We start from the raw sequence: 22455 nt of genomic DNA on the forward strand, positions 1-22455 counted from the left end.
CCTGAGTCCAAGGCCCAGGACTGGCCAAAAAAAAAAAGAATGTGTAAAGACATCTTACAATGCAGATCTTACCATGCAGAAGGAGCTCACAGGGTCTCAGAAAATATTACAACTAAACTCTCAGAGCGGGGCGTCTGTGACTCTCACCTCTAATCCAGCCACTCAGGAGGCTGAGATCTGAGGACCGCAGTTCAAAGCCAGCCCGGGCAGGAAAGTCTGTGAGCCTTTTATCTCCAGCGGCCTAGTGAACAAGAGGCTCTAAGTCCAAACTCCAGTGCCGTAAAAATGAAATAAACCAAAATAAACAACCCAGCACACCAAGAGCCGGAAGTGGAGCTGCGGCTCAAGTGGTAGAGCACCAGCCTCGAGCAAATGCTAAGAGACAGTAGCGCACAGGCCCTGAGTTCAAGCCCCGTATTGGAACCACTAATACATAAACAAAGCTTTGGTGTATTTTAAAATGGAGCTAAATCATCACACCAGGAAGCAAGATGCCATTGGAAGAATTAGGCCCAGCTCGGGCAATAATGTCTTTTCCCCCCTGTGTTCCTTTTCTTGGCCTGTGTTAGGATGTCTGGTTTTTCATTACACAGAGGCTGGATTGCGCATGCCTGAATTTTCAGGTTCGAATCACAAATCCGTGGCTTCTCTTGACTTCTGTATAACAATCAGGGGGAAATAACCCTTTACTAAAGGGCCTCCAAAGAAGGTGAAATACTTTGCCCTAAAACCCCCAAACATTACAGCGCCCTCTGTGGGCAACTGCGAGTTTATGAGCGTAGAGAACACGGATTTATTCTCCTCCATGCTTTGTTGTGATGATAACGCTAAGTGAGGCCACAAGTCCATTGGTTTTGGACCGTGTCCCCTCCCTCGCTCTGTCCCAGGTTTCCCCTCCCGTCCACCCACAAGCTGTCGAGTCCATTTTCCATGTCGTGTCCAGTGAGGACCACGGCTTCCTTTGTCCACCCTCTGTCCCCCCCCATTTCTGTGCCTCCATTTACCCTCTCAAGGACAGAGAAGCCCCCCCCACAAGACAACCAGCGAGGAAAACAACAGCCAGAGCAAACACCTGCTGTTTCCATTTCCCGGGGTCCGTTTGGGGCACTAGGATTTCCAGGCTCAGGGGCGCAGCGGCTTTGCCAGCTGGGTGGCCCCCCTCGTTTGTGGGAGCGAGGATCAGCCCCAAAATCTACCAGGAAAAAAGGAAACGAATGCACGGGAAGAGGACAGCCGACCCGGGGGGCGCGAGGGAGGAAGTACACACTACCTGAGAACAGGGAAATCGCTTGACCCACGCTCTGATGTCACATCGGGGCTCCCCAAATCACGAGTGGGGAAATTCTGGCAGGAGCCAGCCTGTCTGTGATGTTTTGTTTGTTTCTTCAGTCCTGGGCCCCTGGGCGCTGTCCCCGAGCTTCTTTGTGCTCAAGGCTGGCGCTCTACCACCTGAGCCACGGCGCCACTTCTGGTGTTCTGCTGGTTCATTGGAGATCAGAGTCTCGTGGGCTTTCCTGACCGGGCTGGTTTTGAACCTCAATCCTCAGATCTCAGCCTCCTGAGTAGCTGGGATGACAGGTGGAACCAGTACCTGGCTTAAAAAGCATGACTTTGCAGCTGGGAACATGGCCTAGAGGTAGAGCGCCTCGCCTAGCACACATGAAGGTCTGGGTTCGATTCCTCAGCACCACAGACACAGAAAAAGCCACAAGTGGGGCTGTGGCTTAGGTCGCTGAACTCCAGCCTTGAGCAAAAAAAAGCTCAGGAGCCGAGTGCTAGTGGCTCCCGCCCGTTATCCCAGCTACTCAGGAGGCTGAGGTTCTGAGGATCGTGGTTCGAAGCCAGCCTGGGCGGGAAAGTCTGTGAGACTCTTACGTCCAATGAATCACAGAAAAAACTGGAAATGGCGCCGTGGCTCAAGTGGTAGAGCGCCAGCCTTGAGCAAAAGAAGCTCAGGGACAGCGCCCAGGCCATGAGTTCAAATCCCAGGACACACACACAGACACACACATACACAGACACAGACACACACACACACACACACACACACAAGTTCAGGAGTTCAGGGATATTGGCCAGGTCCTGAGTTCAAGTGCCAGTTGTGGCACCCCCCCAAAAATCAACCCCAATAATAATGATATTAGAAAACAATGAGGACTTCCTCGAATTTCACTGCAGATCAATGGGGTCCGGAGAGCTTCCGTGGAACATTCTGTGGACGGGCCTGGGCCGTGTGGTGGGTGTGGACCAGAGCAGACAGCAAACCCCTCACTGGCTGAGCGTGCGCCGGCTAAGCCCGGAGTCCCTCTCTTCTGCTAGCGGTCACCCCTTCCTGCAGTCATGGCTTCGCCAGTCATCTATGCTGATCTGAATCTGCCCCCGGCCCCCGGGCAGGACAGCGCCTTCCCCGCCGCGCTCCCTCCGGGTGAGTGGCTTGCAGACCTCCTTCGTCTAGAGTCTGTCCTTCCTCCCCTTCCTTCCTTTGGTCTGAGACGGCGCTTCCTTGGGCGTCTGACGCTCTGCCCTGGCTTTGTGGCTCCGGGTTCCACACGGGCCACCCTGCTGTGATCAGGAGAAGCCACACAAAATGGGGGTTCCGCGGCTCCTTGTGGAAGCTTCGGGAAAGGACCGAGGTTATCGCCGTTCCCTGAGCAGAGTCTTAGTCCTGACAGGAAGGCTGTGTTCACAGGGGCTTTGTTACAGTACAGGAGAGGGCTGGGCGCCGGTGCTCACGCCCGCCATCCCAGAGTCTCGGGAGGCAGGGAACTGAGGATCGCGGTTCAAAGCCAGCCGAGGCAGGAAAGCCCGTGAGACTCTGATCTCCAATGAACCAGCAGAATACCAGAAGTGGAGCTGTGGCTCAAGGGGTAGAGCACCAGCCTTGAGTGGAAAAGCTCAGGGACAGCACTCCAGGCCCTGAGTTCAAGTTCCAGGTCCAGCACACACACACACACACACACACACACACACACACACACACACACACAAAGAATGTCATAGAATCAGTCTATAAGCCTTTTCTTTCCCCTCCTGGTGCTAGTCCCAGGGCCTGAGCACAGTTCCTTATAGTTTTGTTCTTCTCAAGGGTGGTGCTCTACCCCTTGAGCCACAGCTCCACTGTTGACTTTTTGCTGGTTAGTTGGAGGTGAGTCTTCTGGGCTGTTCTGCTTAGGCTTGGCTTGGAATCAAGATCTTCAGATCTCAGCCTCCTGAGTAGCTGGGATTACAGGCGGGAGCCTCTAGCCCCTCTCTACTCATCTCCTCTTACCTTTTTCCTTCCTTCCTTCCCTCCCTTCCTTCCTCCTTCCTTCCTTCCTTCCCTCCTTCCTTCCTTCCTTCCTTCCTTCCTTCCTTCCTTCCTTCCTTCCTTCCTTTCTTTCCTCCCTCCCTCCTTCCTCCCTCTTCCTTCCAACTTCTTCTTTGGCATTCAGGTTCAAACTTGGGACCTCGCCAGGCCTTGAAACAGAGCATTTCTTTCATCAGATAAATCTCACTGCTGTTTTCACATGGAGGGGGGGGCTGCCAGGAAGCTAAGTGGCCTGATCTCCATGCCCCCAGGCTGTATTGGGGTGCACCAGCTATATTTGGGGGGGGAGAAGGGCAAACCTTCTCTGGGCCCAGTCAGCAGGTGGAAAGGCAGCACAGGGAAGAACAGAAATTGGATTTGAAAAGGAGGGGTAGAAGAGAGGAAATGTCCCCCAAACACTGTGGATCCCGGGCCCGAGCCTGTCTGCGAGTGTAGAAATGTGGTCTGTTGTCCCCCGGGCCCACACCCCACCCGGGAGACGAGTGTGGCAGGAAAAGCAGAGCTAACACGACTGGGATTGCTTGTGGTGACCTGTGGGCCTTGAGAATGCAGACGGGGCGGGCGGGCCCGGGAAACCACAGGAGCTCGGCGTCAAGGGTGCTGACCACACGCCGTGGGGGCGGGGGCGTGTGTTGTCACACAGTCCCGGCCACAAGCTCAGGACGGACCTGAGCTGTGACCTATTTTCTCTGCAGCCAAAGGGCAAACGGCTTCCGCCGTGAAATTAGTGGATGACCCCACGGATAGAGCCGGGAGCCGGCTCTCCCGCCTGCCATCCAGCCCTCGGGAGGCTGAGATCTGAGGATCCCGGTTCAAAGCCAGCCCCCGAGCAGGAACGTCGGCGAGACTCTGATCCAGCAAAAAGCTGGAAGTGGAGGGGTGGCTCAAGTGGTAGAGCGCCAGCCTGGAGCAAAACCCCAACACACACACACACACACACACACACGCACACACGGGTCTCCCAGGCTTTCCCTTCCAGGCTGGCTTTGAACCGCCACCCTCAGAGCTCAGCCTCCCGAGTAGCAGGGACGGCAGGCGTGCGTGCTGTCACCCAAGCTTAACAAGCGTTCCTTTGCTCGTCCAGCCGCGTGCCGGGGGCCCGGTGGGCGCGGCTGGCGCTGAGGCTCTGCTGCGCGTGTGTGACTCTGCTGGCCTGGGTGTGCTTCTCCTGAGCGTGGGCAGGTGAGCGAGCGGCCTCTGAGCTCACAGGAGGGCGTTATTCTCAGCCAGGGTTTTCATCTGGAACCATGATTCCCTTTACATCAGATCAAAATAAGGATCCATCATCTTCGGGCGGGGACTGCAGGCAGAGGCGCAGCGCTGTGTCCATCCTGAAGCCTCCCCGAGGTCGCAGGTCAGCACAGTTCAACCGCAAGAGCTCTGCTGACGGGAAGATTATTTTTCTGTCGCTCAGGGGCGCAGCTGTGTTTGGATTAAGGGGGAAACGGCTCGGGTGTCGTAGGAGCTGAGCCGCAATGGGCTTTCTGTGTTGCTTTGGTCTTTGTGTCTTTTCGAGTTGCTTTTTGTTTTATTTTTCACTTTTTAATCCCGGGCGACGGGAGAGATCAGGGAGCCATTTCTGCATGGACAGACTCGGCCCAACACTGCCGGGATCGTTTGCACAGGGTCTGATCCACGGGGCGGAGTCCACGCGTCACGCGATAGTTCCTTTCTTCCTCTCTCTGGAACGAGAGCAATGGCGGCTCCTGCCAGCGAGCAGGCGAGCGCTTGTTCCTCCCCATCATCGGGCTCCGGCCCGGGGGAGCTCGGGCTGATGTTTAAGTCCAGCCCTGGACACAGGAGGAATGGAAATGGGCGGCGGTGTGGACGTTATGTGTTGGCTTATGGTCATCTTCATCAGCAGAAGGCCAAAGACTGAGAGTGTGTGTGTGTGTGTGTGTGTGTGCACGTACGCATTCTGGGATTTGAACTCAGGGCCTGGGCGCCGCCCCTGAGCTTCTTCTGCTCTAGGCTGGCGCTCTACCATCTGAGTCACGGCGCCGCTTCTGGGTTTTTTACATAGTTCATCGGAGATCAGAGTCTCACGCACATTTCTGTCCCAGTCTGGCTTTGAACCCCGATCCTCAGATCTCAGCCTCCAGAGTAGCAGGATGAGAGCCTGAGCCACCAACACCCAGCATGAATGGTGACTTTTATTTTTTTAAGAAAGCATTTCAAGCAAGGCATTTCAATACGCATTGCACGCAGAGATATCCTGCGAGACCCCAACTATTACAATAATTCTTTTTTTTTTAATGCGGGGCTCCATCCGGAAAGTAACGAGAGCGGCAGGGCTGGGCGATGCGCTCACGCGGGTAGAGCGCTTGTCTAAGCACGCACCAGGACGTGAGTTCAAAGCCCAGCACCGCCCTTGAGGATCCTCAGAGAGCACAAAACATGTCGGCGCTGGCACTGCCTCCCCGTAGAATGCGAAACCATCACCGTGCCGCACACAGCTGGGGTTCGTCCTTCCCCGAGAAGCTCACCACCCTCGGGGGGTCTCGGATTCGTTTGCAAACCCTGAGCGTTCTCACTCCAGGCTGGCTTTGAAACCGCGATCCTCAGGCCTCAGCCTCCCGAGTGGCCGGGATTCCAGGCGTGCGCCCCGCGCCCGGCCCCCGCGCTGTGTAATTCTGGCATTTCCTCGGCTCTGGGAGGAACCGGCCCTGCTGAGATCCGATCCCTCCCGTGGCTGGCAGTGCTGTGAAGACCGGCTACCCACGAACCCCCGGGGTGACCCGCGGGCCGCCCTTGCTGACGGGCAGTGCCTGGTGGTGTTCCGGTCGCCGCTCTATGCGGGGATCCCCGAGAGGGCGTGCGGCAGCCTGAGCCGCCCCAACGACACGGCGACCCTCGAGGGGCTGCTGGACTTGGGGCCACGCCGCCAGAGCATCCTTGCCAACCGGGTCGTGGGGTGGGGGGGATGCCTTCCACTGCGCCCCGATCGTGGTCAGCATCCAGTTGCTACTTCTTCTCCGTGAACGCCATGAACGGGAGTCGAGCGCCAGGAACTGCTCCGGCATGGGGGCCCAGCTGGTGGTGATCAACACGCCGGAGGAGCAGGTAGGGAGCCAGGGAAGGTTCTGGAAGCCTTGGGGCCCCATGCTGTCTGTGTGTGTGTGTGTGCACATGCGTGTGAGCACTGGGTTGTAAACTCAGGGCCTCCCAGTCTTGCTTGGCTTTGCTACTGAAGGCGGGCGCTCTGCCACTTGAACCAGGCCTCCACGGGCAGCTTTTCGCTGGTTCACTGCAGGTGAGTTTCTCTCCCACGAGTCTCCTGGGGCTGCCTTGGAACCGGGGATCCTCGGTCTCAGTCTCCTAATGAGCCAGGATCATGGGCGTGAGCCACCAGTGCCGGACTCAAAATGATCTTTATGACTACAAGAACCCAGCAACGGCAGCAGCAAAAAAATGATGTTTTGTTTTTTTTTGCCATTCCTGGGACTTGAACTCAGGGCCTGAGCACTGTCCATGGCTTCTTTTGCTCAAGGCTAGCACTCTACCCCTTGAGCCGCAGCGCCACTTCCGGCTTTTTTCTGTGTGTGTCGTGCTGAGGAATCGAACCCAGGGCTTCCTGTGTGCTAGGCAAGCGATCTACTGCTGAGCCACCTTCCCAGCCCCAAAGGATGATTTCCATGTGGAGTTCCATCATGAATTAGGAGGAGAGTCGGGAAGAAGGTTCAGGGATAATTCTAGAACAACCGTTCAACTGGTGAAAACAGAGGTGTATCAGACAAAAGAGAGCAAGCAATTATTGTCCACAATATCTAAGCTGTGATGATAGTATTCTGTGATAGATCATAGATAGACAGACAGATAGACAGACAGATAGATAGGCAGATAGATAGATCGATAGACAGATAGGTAGATAGATAGATAGACATATAGACAGTCAAACAGACAGACAGACAGATAGATAGGTAGATAGACAGACAGTAGATAGGTAGACAGACAGATAGATAGGTAGATAGACAGACAGTAGATAGATAGGTAGATAGACAGACAGACAGACAGATAGATAGGTAGATAGACAGATAGGTAGGTAGATAGACAGACAGACAGACAGACAGACAGACAGATAGATAAGATATAGATATAGATAGATTGATACGTAGGTGATAGGAAGATTAGATAGATGAACAGACAATATATAGGTAGGTGGGTAGATTAGATACAGATGATAGATGGATAAATGACAGGTGATAGACAGATGATAAGTAGTTAGATTAGATAGACAGACAGACAGATAGGTAGATAGTTAGATGGAGACACAGATGATCTATAGTTAGGTAGGTAGATCTATTAGATTGACAGGTAGATGATAGATATATAATAGCCGACAGAGGCTAGGTAGACGGGCAGGTAGATGAGAAGGTAAATGAGAGAGAGGTGACTGAGCAATGCTGGGTGACGGATGCGAGGCCAATACGTGGCTGATGGCTTGATGGATCCTCGACGGGAGATTGACCGTTGATAGCCACACGGGGGAGCCACCAAGGAGCGCCGGGTGACAGAGGAGCCACACAGAGTGACGGCTGGGATGGAGAGAGAGAGAGAGAGAGAGAGAGGACACAGGTGCTTGGTGGCTAAGCAAGAGGCGCTGGGTTGGGAGGCGACAGATTCTCCCCGGATTCTGGCTCCCGACATGGAGAGCAGCGGACGATGAAGAACCCCAGGGGGAAGGTTTCGATCTGCCCAGGGCGCGGGGCACGGTTTCCTCGTGGTGGGGGGCGGGGGTCCCCGCGGCTCGGGTCCGAGGGCGCGTCTGGGTGTCCCCGCAGGAATTCCTCCACTCCACCAAGCCCAGGAGGAGGGAGTTCTTCATCGGCCTCTCGGACCGCGAGACGGAGGGCCAGTGGCGGTGGGTGGACCATACGCCCCTCACTAAGCCCTGGAGGTGAGTGAGCTCCTGCTGGGGGGGTCAGCCACACACCCCCCATCCCCCCCCGGCCATGCTCACACCAAGTGCATTCTGGGCTGTTCTGTGGGGCTAGTCCACCTCTCAGCCAGGCGCCGGTGCGCAGGCCTGTCATCCCGGCTACGCGGGAGGCTGAGATCTGAGGATCCCAGGTTCAAAGCCAGCCCCAGGCAGGAAATTCACCGTGAGACGCTGATCCCCCAGGAACCAGCAAAATGACCCAAAGATGAACGTGGAGGTGTGGTTCACGTGGCAGAGCACCAGCCTTGAGTGATAAAAGCTCAGAGACAGCGCCCAGGCCCTGACTGAGGCCAGCACAAAAATTATAATAATAATAATAATGATAATAATAATGATAATAATGATGATGATAATGATGATGATGATGATAAATGCAGGCTGGAATACTTGCTTCATCCAGTGCTTGGGGAATCCAAGCACACGCCTGTGATTTGTCTTGAGTGCCGGGTTCCGTTTTCCTCCCCCGTCGGGACTCAAGGCATGCGCTGCTCATCCCGTCTCTCTGTTGCAGCTTTTGGGATATAGGCGAACCCAACAATCTCGTGGAAGACTGCGCCACCATGCGGGACTCTCCGAACCCCAGAAAGAACTGGAACGACATCCCCTGCTTCTACAGCATGCCCCGGATTTGTGAACTACCGGAAATAAGTGTTTGGGGCTAAGGAAAACAATCTCTAAGCACAAAACACCCAGCTCCCCATCCCCCGCCCAGGACTTCACACTGAGGATGCAGACAAAGGAATTCGTCTATAATTTAAAAAAAACAAAAAAGTCCTTTCCAGGGTTGAATTTCCGGAATGGAGAGCCGCTGAGGTTCGCGGTTCGAACCCAGCCCGGATAAGAACGTGTGAGACGCTCTGATCTCCAATGGGACCAGCAGGAAAGTCCAGGGTGGGGCCGTGGCTCAAGGGGTAGAGCGCCAGCCTTTCGCCAAACGGCTACAAGACGGAACCCAGGCCCTAAATTCAACCCCAGAGCCGCCGAGATAAGAGGGGGAGAAATACGTTTACGTCCGTTTGAAACAACGACGGAAAGCAAATGGGAATTGACTTTGAGCAGAAGGCGCAGGCGCTGTTTTGTATCCGTCACGTGATCATTTAGAAGGGCTGCATTTTATTGTTCTGATAACAGCGTAATGTTTTGTGTGTGTGTGTGCGCGTGTTTTGCACTCAGGGCCCGGGCGCCGGGCGCGGCCTGTCCCCGAGCTCTTCCCGCTCAAGGCCGGATCCGGGCTCCTCCAGCCACCGCTCCCCTAGCAGCCATAATGGGAATTGACCTTCGCGGCTCCAGGACTTTACTCCCCGGGCTGACTTTATACCCGATTCCTCGGACCTCAGGCTCCCGAGCGTCGGCCCCATTCCCCGGCGGGCGTCGGGAGGAAGGCGGCCCCGGCTCCCGGCGGAAGGCGGCCCCTGGCCGAAGGCAGGCGGCGGCAGCCAGGGCGTCCGGGGGGAGCCGAGTGCACGTTCACCGACCATCCCGCGGGGGCTCAGGGTGGGGCTGGAGCCGGGACCTGGCGGGAAGGCGGAGGGGGGCTCAGCGGGCACCGCGGGGATCACCGGAGACCCCCCCCCCCCCCCGCCTCCCCAGCCCGGCTTCCCGCCCGACTCCCCCCACCCACACACCGGAGGAGGAGGAGCACGGGGCAGGGACGTGGAGCCCGGCCAAACCCTCCCCCCCAGGCCTATCTATTCCTATTGCACATAAATTATGTATTATGATGCGTGTCACATGTGAGTGGATCACGTAGAGTCCACAATAAGTGCATCATCTTAGATCTAATTTATGCACACGTCATGTAAGTCAGACGTCACATAATCTACCGCATGCGCCCTGGTGATTTGTAGCATGCATTAGCTATCATTTATGTGGCACAGATCCCACTGTGGTGTGCATACTGCATTATGTCATGCGCGTTGTGTGTTATATATGAGATTATAAGCCATGACGCGTTCTGCTATGACGCAGCATCCGTGATGACGTCATACGATAGGGGACGGCGTCTACCACAGCACGCAGCTTCTGCTCAGCACGCATGCGCGTCGTTATTCACGCCCTTACGTCACGCACGACTTCCCAGCGACTCTGTGCCTCACAGAGCAGGGACTCAGGAAGCGCAGCCGCCCTGGGACCCCGACTCTGGGCAGTGGAGTTTCCTTCCCATGGACATTCCTCCTCTCACGGTGCTCCTTGCTTAGCTCTGGGTGCAGCCCCCAACCACGCATGCTCAGGTTGTGGGCGGGACTCGCCCACGCATGCGCACCGGGAGCAAGACGCGTCCACGCATGCGCAGCGGGAGCAAGACGCGTCCACGCATGCGCAGCGGGAGCAAGCCACATCCACGCCAGTGCAGCGGGAGCAAGACGCGTCCACGCATGCGCAGATGTGGGCGGGACTCACCCACGCATGCGCAGCGGGAGCAAGACGCGTCCACGCATGCGCAGGTCTGGGGAACGGGGCGCGGGACTCACCCGTGCAGACCACGCCCGCGTCCTCCCTGTGCCCGCAGTTGTGCTTCCCCCAGCCGTGGAAGCGGCACTGCCTCAGGTGGGGCTCCCCGCCGCTGCAGCTCACGTCGTCCATCAGGATGGGCCCGGTCCCCTCCCCGAAGTGAGCGGAGCCCGTGGCGTTGACGGCCCGGCCGCAGCCCAGCTGCGCGCACACCACGTGGGCGTCGTTCAGGTCCCAGCCGTCGTCGCACACGGTGCCCCAGTGGCCGTCGTGGTGGACCTCCACCCGCCCGGCGCAGCGCCCGCCGCCGCCCACCAGGCGCACCTCCTCCTGGGCTGGAGAGACAGAGGGGGCGCCAGTCACACGCCCGCCCGGGGCAGGAGGGAGGGAGCGCCAATCACAGGCCTTCCCGGGGCCGAGGGACGGAGGGCGGCCAATCACAGGCCTTCCCGGGGCAGGAGGGAGGGAGCGCCAATCACACGCCTTCCCGGGGCCGAGGACAGAGGGTGGCCAATCAGGAGGGAGCGCCAATCACAGGCCTTCCCAGGCCGAGGGATAGAGGGCGGCCAATCACAGGCCTTTCCGAGGGAGCGCCAATCATAGGCCTTCCCGGGGCCAAGGGACAGAGCACGCACCAATCACAAGCCTTCCCCGAGCAGGAGGGACAGAGGACGGCCAATCACAGGCCATCCTGGGGCCGAGGCCTGAAGACCCGGGTTGGAAGCCGGCCTGGGCATCGGGGAAGGGCCAGGTGGGGCTAGCGTATACTACCTAACACTCCATGCTGTATATAACATCAACAGAATGATATGCAAATCCCATACCACATGCACACGCCGTGTGTGAACACGCACAGAGTACGTATGCGCATGTCATAGATTATCACATAAACATGGCCCTCACGCCACACGTTAACAGATAGTAACTCTGTGCCTCAGGGAGCAGGGACTCAGGAAGCACAGCATCCCTGGGACCCCGACTCTGGGCAATGGAGTTTCCTTCCGACGACATTCCTCCTCTCACGGTGCAGCCCCCAACCACGCATGCGCAGGTGTGGGTGAGGCTCGCCCACGCATGCGCAGCAGGAGCAAGACGCGTCCACGCATGCGCAGGTCTGGGGAACGGGGCGCGGGACTCACCTGTGCAGACCACGCCCGCGTCCTCGTGGTGCCCGCAGTTGTGCCTCCCCCAGCCGTGGAAGCGGCACTGCCTCAGGTGGGGCTCCCCGCCGCTGCAGCTCACGTCGTCCATCAGGATGGGCCCGGTCCCCTCCCCGAAGTGAGCGGAGCCCGTGGCCTTGACGGCCCGGCCGCAGCCCAGCTGCGCGCACACCACGTGGGCGTCGTTCAGGTCCCAGCCGTCGTCGCACACGGTGCCCCAGTGGCCGTCGTGGTGGACCTCCACCCGCCCGGCGCAGCGCCCGCCGCCGCCCACCAGGCGCACCTCCTCCTGGGCTGGAGAGACACAGGGGGCGCCAGTCACACGCCGGCCCGGGGCAGGAGGGAGGGGCGCGCCAATCACAGGCCTTCCCGGGGCCGAGGGACAGAGGGCGGCCAATCACAGGCCTTCCCGGGGCATGAGGGAGGGAGCGCCAATCACAGGCCTTCCCGGGGCCGAGGGACAGAGGGCGGCCAATCACAGGCCTTCCCGGGGCGAGGGATAGAGGGCGGCCCAATCACAGGCCTTCCCAGGCCGAGGGATAGAGGGCGGGAGCGCCAATCACAGGCCTTCCGGGCGAGGGACAGAGGGCGGCCAATCACAGGCCTTCCCGGGGCCGAGGGACAGAGGGCGGGCCAATCAGGAGGGAGCACCAATCACAGGCCTTCCCAGGCCGAGGGATAGAGGGCGGCCAATCACAGGCCTTTCCGAGGGAGCGCCAAATCATAGGCCTTCCCGGGGCCAAGGGACAGAGCGCGCGCCAATCACAAGCCTTCCCCGGGCAGGAGGGACAGAGGGCGGCCAATCACAGGCCATCCTGGGGCCGAGGCCTGAAGACCCGGTTGGAAGCCGGCCTGGGCATCGGGGAAGGGCCAGGTGGGGCTAGCGTATACTACCTAACACTCCATGCTGTATATAACATCAACAGAATGATATGCAAATCCCATACCACATGCACACGCCGTGTGTGAACACGCACAGAGTACGTATGCGCATGTCATAGATTATCACATAAACATGGCCCTCACGCCACACGTTAACAGACAGTAACTCTGTGCCTCAGGGAGCAGGGACTCAGGAAGCGCAGCATCCCTAGGACCCCGACTCTGGGCAGTGAGTTTCTTCCAACGACATTCCTCCTCTCACAGTGCAGCCCCCAACCACATATGCGCAGGTGTGGGTGAGGCTCGCCCACGCATGCGCAGCGGGAGCAAGCCGTGTCCAAGCATGCGCAGCGGGAGCAAGGCGTCCACGCGTGCGCAGTTCTGGGCCGGACCCACCCACGCATGCGCAGCGGGAACAAGCCGCGTCCACGCATGCGCAGGTCTGGGGAACGGGGCGCGGGACTCACCCGTGCAGACCACGCCGCGTCCTCCCTGTGCCTGCAGTTGTGCTTCCCCCAGCCGTGGAAGTGGCACTGGCTCAGGTGGGGCTCCCCGCCGCTGCAGCTCACGTCGTCCATCAGGATGGGCCCGGTCCCCTCCCTGAAGTGAGCGGAGCCCGTGGCCTGGACGGCCCGGCCGCAGCCCAGCTGCGCGCACACCACGTGGGCGTCGTTCAGGTCCCAGCCGTCGTCGCACACGGTGCCCCACTGGCCGTCGTGGTGACCTCCACCCGCCCGGCGCAGCGCCCGCCGCCGCCCACCAGGCGCACCTCCTCCGTGAGTCCTGGGGGCGGGGAAGGGGGACAAGGCCACGGTCACCCCCACCCCGGCGGGGGGGGGGGGGGAGCCAATCTGGGGGGGTGGGGAGGGGGGATCTCCCTGAGCAGATTACCCCGACGTCTTGTTCGTGGCCTTGGCACACCACCATCGCCACCACCATCATCACCACCACCATCACCACCATCACCACCACCACCACCACCACCATCACCACCACCATCACCACCATCATCACCACCACCATCACCACCATCACCACCACCACCATCACCACCACCATCACCACCACCACCACCACACCACCACCACCACTACCACCATCACCACCACCACCATCATCACCACCACCATCACCACCATCACCAACACCACCATCACCACCATCACCACATCACCATCACCACCATCACCACCATCACCACCACCACCATCATCACCACCATCACCATCACCACCACCACCACCACCACCATCACCACCACCACCATCATCACCACCACCATCACCACCACCATCACCACCATCACCATCACCACCATCACCACCATCACCACCATCACCACCACCACCACCACCACCATCACCACCATCACCATCATCACCACCATCACCACCACCACCATCACACTATCACCACCACCACCATCACCACCATCACCATCATCACCACCATCACCACCACCACCATCACCACCATCACCACCACCACCATCACCACCACCACCATCCCAGCCACTCAGGAGGGCTGAGACCTGAGGGTCACAGTTCAAAGCCAGGCGGGGCAGGAGGATTCTTATCTCCAATCGACTACCAAACAAAGACACGTTGTGGCTCACGTGGTAGAAGCACAACAGCTCAGGGACAGCACCCGGCCGCGAGTTCAAGTCCAGGACACGCACACACACACACACACACACACTGCTTCTTGTACTGGGGCTGCACACAGAGGTGACAAGATACTCACCAAACACGCCGGAGAGGGCCGAGCCGCTGAGCAGCCAGGCCAGAGCCAGAGCCAAAGGCCTCGCGTGCGTCCAATGGCGTCCCGCACCTGCGGAAGAAGGAGGGCCGGGTGTCGGGGCTGAAGCCCGTCATCCCAGCGACTCGGGAGGCTGAGACCTGAGGATCGCGGTTCAAAGCCAGCCGGGCAGGAAAGTCCGCGAGACTCTCATCTCCAATGGGTCAGAGAAAGCAACAAGTGGCGCTGTGGCTCCAGCGGTATAGAGCGCCGGCTTTGAACAAAGAAAGCGAAGGCGTGGCACCCAGGCCCTGAGTTCAAGTCCCAGTGCCAACACACACACACACAGACACACAACACACACACACACACACACACAGCAAAAGCAAAGCCGTGCAATCAACAGAAGCACCAATGGAAACCAGAAATAGATCTTCTTGTTGGCATAGAACATTTTTTTTCTTGGGTTTGTAATATTCCCTCCGTGTCCTCTTTCAGACAAGCAAGTGACCACTAACAATCGAAACGGGATCTCCCCACGCTTGAAAATGCACAAAGCAAACAGACCACACGCACACACACACACACACACACACACACACAAGTGAGTCGGTGCCCCTCAAAAAGGAAGTGAGGTTCCTTTTCATAGTCTTGTTTTCTTCCACCCAGGGAACACGAAACGATCGGAGGAGATTGGAAGACGCGTCCCCTGCCTCCCTCCGTGGGGAAAACCCCGGGAAGAGGCGGGGACCCATCGGCTCTTGTTGGATGAAAAAATAATTCATATATAATACATCTGTGGTGTAGACCAGATGTCTAACTGTACATGATCAGAGATAACGCGTTCCACGCGTTCCATTCGGTGACACACGTGCAGTGACTCAGCTGCAAAGCAAACCACTGAGCACCGGGATCTTCCTCGACTTCCCCAAGATTCAGTGGAAATCCGGGCTGCCACGGGTTTCCAGGGGAGGGCTGGGGTGGGGAGGGAGAGGGAGGGGGGACCACAGAGCCAGGCCCACGGTCCTCACAAAACCTCCTCGTGCAGGTGAGGCCTTACCTGCAGATCCAGAATGTTCCACGGGCGCCATGCTGAGTTGGTCAGGTGTGTGGGTTCCGTGGTCCTGTCCCGGCCTCTGGTATAGACTGGTCCTCGCTCGGACCGGGAATGGGTGACACGGAATCGCCCCTGCTCTTAAAAATGCCAGCACCCCCCGCCCCCGGCCCACACACTTGAGTGGAGTCGATTCCCCCCAAAAAGGAAGTGAGATTTCTTTTTAATATTCTTGTTTCCTCAAGACACGAAATGCTCGAAGGGGATTGAGAAATGCATTTCCCACATTCGTCAAAACCCACGAAGACGCGTTAACTCCTGGGCTGCCGCCTCGATCGAGGGGGAGAACCATATGCAATCCGTCTATATTCTATATAACACACGTGTCATTGTATGCATAGGTAACACGTCACACACATCATGTCCTATACGAACCTAATACAGCATATACCACATTATATCACCCACATATAAAATAGGATGTACACTGCAGAGTATGGTACATATACACTATACACACACATCTAATATAATAGATAGTGCGTACAAATACGATGTGCCTGTATACATATTATACACATATTGTATCTATACATACACGTAGAATATACTATGTGCATATAATATTCTAGATATGCACATCATGATTATACTACAGAATATGTATTGCCTAGTAACATGTATTTATTTGTGCATATAAGCATATTCATATTATAAACAATGGTAAATAGTCTATGTATGTATTATGTAGGTACATATATTATATAGCATATAAATATGTTGCATATGTAGCATATATACACATATGCTATATATTCTATGCATATAATATACTATAAATAATATAGAACACTATTAATAGAATACTATATATATTAGAATATTATATATTAGAATTATATATATATATTATATTTGTGCAGGTCCTGGTTCAAAGCCAGGAGTTCTGGGGTCCGGGGCACTGTCCCTGAGCTTTTGTGATCGAGGCTGGCTTTGAACCGCGATCCTCACATCTCAGCCTCCCGAGTTGCTAGGATGACAGGCGGGAGCCGCCCGCTTGAATAGATGGAAATGTTTTCACTTTGTTTTATTCCTTTGTGGGAAGACCCGCGGGTCTCACGGAGCGACCGCCCTGCCCCCTGCAGCCCCCGCGGCCGCAGCTCCCGCCCCGCAGGGTCCCTGGCCTTCCCGGCCCCCTTCGCCTGCTCCGTTCCTTTGTGGTGCGCATTGCGCCCAGCCCTCATCAAGCCCCAGATCTTGCACAAGGGCATGCATGTTTCTCTTTCATATATATATATATATAATGTATATTTTCCATTTATATATAGTATATTTTCCCTAAAAATGCACACACGCATACACACGCACACACACACGCACGCACACACACACACACACAGTGTCAGTCTTGGGGCTTGAACTCAGGGCCTGGGCGCTGCCCCTGATCTAATGCTAACGCTCTGCGCTTGGGCCCCAGCTCCAGTGTTTGCAGTTTTGGGGTGTTTCCTGGAGATCAGAGCCTGGCACACAGACTGTCCTGCCCGGGCTGGCCTTGAACCCTGGTCCTCAGAGCTCGGCCTCCCGAGCAGCCAGGCGGACGGGCCTGAGCCCCTGATTTACAGGCCTGGATCTTCTTGTCTTGGGTCCGCTGGTTCTCGGGTTTGCTGGAGGGCGGGAGGGAGGGCAGGGCCGCCTGGGTCAGGGTAATGGTGGGGACGAGGTGCAGGGCGGGGCATTGTCTTCTTGGGCTCGGTGCTTTCACAGTGCAAAACCAAACCCAGGGAAGCCCGGTGGCTGGGGGCCCCCGCCCGGCACCCCAGCTCCTCGGGAGGCTGAGACCTGAGGGTCACAGGTTCAAAGCCAGCCCGGGCAGGAAAGTCCGTGAGACTCTCATCTCCAAGGAACCAGCAAAAAGCCACACGTGGGGCCGTGGCTCAAGGGGGTAGAGCACCAGCCTCGAGCGGAAAAGCTCAGGGACGGCGCCCAGGCCCCGAGTTCAAGTCCTAGACTGACCAAAGAAAAATCCTGCACAGGCGGAAGGCAAACCTGCGCTGTTGGGACCAGACGATGCTGCCCCCCCCCCCCCATGCAGTTTTCTTTCTCTGTGTCACAGATCGGTGCGTCCCTTGGGCAGGGGGGCTGAGCAAAGCCAAGCTCCATCCCCGGGTCCCCTTCTACCCCAGACGGCTTCGCTCTCGTTCTCGCGTGTCCCGGGCTTTGTCTAGGGGAATGTGGGCCGGGGTTCTTCTGCCAACGCGTTTATTTTGTTAGTTTTGTAATTTACTTATTAATTAAAGAAAAGTTGTTTTGTTTTTGGACAAGGTGTTGTGCAAAAAGGGCGCAGTTCCATAGTAGGGAAGTGTGTGCATTTCTTGTGATATCTTATCCCTAGGTCAGGTCGACATATATACAATACACAATGTATCGAGAACATGTACAGTAGCCACGTGGCCACGCCCAAGAAAGTTCGCCTAGGGCTTTAAATGCAATGTCGACATTAGACAATATGTCGACAGTGGTCTTATGTGAACGCACATATGTAGCTTTTGCGCTATTGTGATCCACTGAGAGGTCAATTTTTGACCTTTATGTGTTGAGTAGCTGTTTGGTTTTAGTTCCATACTGTTGGGTCGCTGCCCCCAATCCTGTGGGAAATACCATTTGACAAGCAGATTTGTTTTGCAGGCCTGGTCTCTACCGTCTCTCTGGCAAACGCGTCTATTTGCACGGAGCGTGTAAAGTGTGAACGTTGGCATTGTGGCCTATGCTTATGGCATCTAAAAAGTCCATGTTACCGCTCACTGACTAATGGGAGTTCCAGTACACTCGGGTCCTTTTCCTCCTCACCCCCCCCCCCCCCCCGTTCCCAATTCTAGAAACTGGACTTCTGCTTATTCACGCATCTTTAGTTCCAGGAATTTGACTCACCGCACGATTGTACTCATATTTTAGTTGCTCATCTGCTTTGTTCTTTTAGTTTGCTGTCTTGATTCTTCTCCAGATCCATGAATGTTTCAAGCAAAAAAACCTAAAACAAAAACCAAAACCCGCCTCAGATATTAGTCTATGATGAATGTTCGGGAATCCCTACCTGGGAGTCCTCTCCCTCGCTCACACTGTGGTGTACGGACTTGGGTCACAAAGGCAGGATGGGTTTTATTCACTGAATGTCATCAAAAATAGTTTTGGGGCTGGGAACCCATAGCTCCCGCCTGTCAGCCCGGCCACTCAGGAGGCGGAGATCTGAAGATCTGGGTTCAAAGCCAGCCTGGGCAGGAAGGTCCATGAGACTCTGATCGCCAATGAACACCCCAAACAGGGTAGATGGAAGTGTGGATCCAGGGGGTAGAGCGCCAGCCTCGAGCCTAAAAGCCCAGGGGGGCAGCGCCCAGGGCCCTGAGTTCAAGGCCCAGAACCGACGCATGAGAAAAGTTAAAAGGAGCAACGAGTCCCAGTCCAGAAGTGGCGTCTGAACTCTGCGCCTGCCGGTGAAGTGACTTTGTATTTGCTCAGCATAAAGATGGACGTTGGCCGAGATGCGTTTCTGGGAGGAATGCAATGCCCTTCCGTTTTTGGGGGTGCCGGGAAGCAGCGCGTCAGCTGGACTGTGGGGGGGGGGCGGTCCTCCTGCAATCCGCAGAGCTAAGCAGGCTGGGCGGGGCTGGGCCCTGAGGGGGGAGAATCTGCGGTTGCCTCAGTTTCCTCGCTGGCCTCGGGCCGGTGCCCCGGGCCCAGGGCCGGGAAGGGGACGTGCGGGGGTGGGGGGGAGGGAGGCTGGTGGCGTCTTCCTGAGGAGATCCAGCAAGAGTGGAGAGGGACAACGGTGGGTTTCATTCCAGAAGGTTCTTGGCCCTTGGGAGGCTGGGGGGGGGCGGTGATGGGGGTGGCTTTGCCGGGTGGGTTTGGGGGGCTCTGCTGCTCAGGGATGCTGAGAGCTGAGGATCGCAGGTTCAAAGCCAGCCGGGGCAGGGAAGTCCGTGAGACTCCGATCTCCAGTGAACCAGCAGAAAACGGGAGAGTGGCGCCGTGGCTCACGCGGGTAGAGCGCCGGCTTAAGCAGAAACCCTCTGAGCTAGCGCTGTGGCCCTGAGTTCAAGTCCCGTAACTGACCAAAACAAAACAGAGAGGAGAGAGAAAGCAAAGGGTTATATAAATATCCATAAATGTATTCAATATACTGTTTATTCACTATGCTCTCGTCTCCTCTTTGCCGGTAACTCTTCCTCTTCATTCCTGGCGCTGTTCCCTGGATGAAATCCACCTGTCCATTCTCGAGCATTCCTTTGCTCAGATGCTAAACAGCAGAAGAGGAGACAAAACGCACGAAGGCCGCCCTGTGCCCTGTGAGAAAGACAGCGTTTCACGCGCAGAGTCAAACGTTACCCGCTTTTGTGTGTGTGTGTCGGTCCTGGGACTTGAACTCAGGGCCCGGGCGCCGTCCCTGAGTTTTTGTTCAAGGCTGGCGCTCCACCCCTTGAGCCACGGCGCCGCTTGTGGTTTTCTGGTGGTTCGTTTTGGGGATCCGAGCCTCACGTGTTCTCCCGCCCGGGCTGGCTTTGAACCGCGGTCCTCCGCGCTCAGCCTCCGGAGTGGCTGGGAGGACGGGCGGGGCGCCCCGTGCCTGGTGCATGTGTCAGGAACCGTGTGGACGCTGCCATTGCTGCGGGGCGCGGCGTGGTCCTGGGGGGGGGGGGGGAACCCCTCTGCAACGAGAACATGGATGGGGCTCGGTGGGCAGCAGTGACGCTAGGAAACCAGGGGGAGAGAGGCAGGAAATGGAGCCGCAGACATGGATGTTTTTCCACTGGAGTTGTGCATTCCTTCCGGGACTTTCCCTGACCTCAATGCGTGTGTGTGTGTGTGTGTGTGTGTGTGTGTGTGTGTGTGTGTGAGCGTGAACTCAGGGCCTGTTTAATTGGACATCAAGAGTCTCACAGACTTTCTTGCCCTGGCTGGCTTTGAACCGCGATCCCCAGATCTCCTGAGCAGCCGGGGTGACGGGCGGGAGGCAGGGGCTGGCCTAGTCATTTTTTAATTTTATTTTTATTTATTTTGCCAGTCCTGGGGCTTGAACTCAGGGCCTGAGCACTGTCCCTGGCTTCTTTTTGCTCAAGGCTAGCACTCTGCCACCTGAGCCACAGCGCCACCTCTGGCCGTTTTCTGTATCTGTGGTGCTGGGGATTCGAACCCAGGGCTTGGTGTATGGGAGGCAGCTCTCTGGCCTCTGGGCCCCATTCCCGGCCCTGGCTCAGTCATTTTCCCCCGATCAGAGCTCCGCGTAGCGCACCGGCCTCGTGGTCATCGCAGGCCCTGACCGCGGCCGGCTGGGAGTTCACCTCCACGCCGTGCTCCCCCCGGGACGAGAAGCTCAGCACCCCGCTGGTTAGCTGGGGGGACAGAACAACTCCAGCGGAGTCACCCCCGAGCGGAACCTGGTCCTGCTGTCCAGGCCCCAGGTATCCACGTACCCCAAAGCAAGGAGAGGCCGGGGAGCCATCGGCGCCCGCCATCCCAGCGACCAGGAGGCTGAGAGCTGAGGATCGCGGTTCAAAGCCAGCCCGGGCGGAAAGCCCGGGAGACTCTCATCGCCAATGAGCCAGCAAAAGGCTGGGGAAAGAGCCGTGGCTCAAGGGGTCGAGCGCCAGCCTTGAACAAAAACTCAGGGACGGCGCCCGGGCCCCGAGTTCGAGCCCCAGGACCTACACACACACGCACACGCACACACACACACACACACGTATGTAATGATGAGAATGCTGTTTATTGAACTTATTACCCTCTTTCCCTCCTTTCTCAAGTGAGTCTGTATTACACACACATATGTGTGTATATGTGTGTAACTGTCGCTCGCGGAAAAGGCGCTCCTCACCACAGTGCCAGGCCCCGAGTTCAAGCCCCGCGTCCACTCCATACGTGCAGGCAAAACGATAGAAGCTGGGAAACGGGAGGGAAGGGTGGCGTCGCCCCAAAAGACGTATATTCACGACCTGACACACGACACCTTCATAATAATAAAGTTATACATCTATATACAGTGTCTGTTCATATTGCGCATCTATATATGTTTATGTGTAATATACAGTTATATATTTCTATCAATAGCACGACGCCAAAGTAACCACGCAGGTTGGCGCTCTACCCGCGCGGGCCTCATCTCTACTCCCGGCTTTTTGCCGGTTCCTTGGAGATCAGAGTCTCGGGGACTTTCCAGCCCGGGCTGGCTTTGAACCTGCGACCCTCAGGTCTCAGCCTCCCGAGTCGCTGGGACGGCGGGCGTGCGCACCGGCCCGGCCGCGTCTGCTCACCGCCAGCATGGCGGGGGAGAAGGTGTATATGATGTGTATGTGTATATGATGTGTATATGTATATGATGTGTATGTATAATGTGTATATATAATGTGTACATATAATGTGTATATATAATGTGTATATTTTTTCACCCCACATTTTTGGCTTTAGGATGTTTAAATCGGCCCGGGGAGGGTGACGAGACATCTTACCTGTCCAAAGAGGGGGAGCCCGCGTCTGTAATGGGGATCCACTTTAGTGAACTGCAGTTTGCTCGAGGCTGCGGTGACTGCGCAGGAGCCGTGGCCTGAGGGTTCCAGCCCTAGCAAACGCACAGCAAACCAGCAAGCGGGAATTCCACGCGTTCAACGCCATCCGAGCCCCCCTCAGACCCGGCTGCACCCCACCCCCAGACACAGTCCACTTCCCTCCCTCCCTCCCCCTCTCCCCCTCCTCCTCCTCCTCTCTCCTTCCCCTTCTCCCCACCCTTCCTCCCCCTCTTCTTCCTTCTCCCCCTCCTCCTCTTCCTCTTCTTCTTCCTCCTCCTCCCCCTCGCCTTCTCTCCCTCCTCCTCCTCCTCCCCCCCTCCTCTCCATCCTCCTCCTCTTCCTCCTCCTCTCTCCTCCTCCTCTCCTCC

At 56.9% G+C, this 22455-nt stretch overlaps 1 pseudogene; it reads left to right on the plus strand.

Moving 5' to 3' along the window:
- The first annotated feature begins 5003 nt into the window (after positions 1-5003).
- Positions 5004-8931, plus strand: LOC125342826 (annotated as a pseudogene).
- The last annotated feature ends 13524 nt before the right edge of the window (positions 8932-22455 follow it).

This window comes from Perognathus longimembris, chromosome 27, assembly GCF_023159225.1.
Source record: "Perognathus longimembris pacificus isolate PPM17 chromosome 27, ASM2315922v1, whole genome shotgun sequence".
NCBI lineage: Eukaryota > Metazoa > Chordata > Mammalia > Rodentia > Heteromyidae > Perognathus > Perognathus longimembris.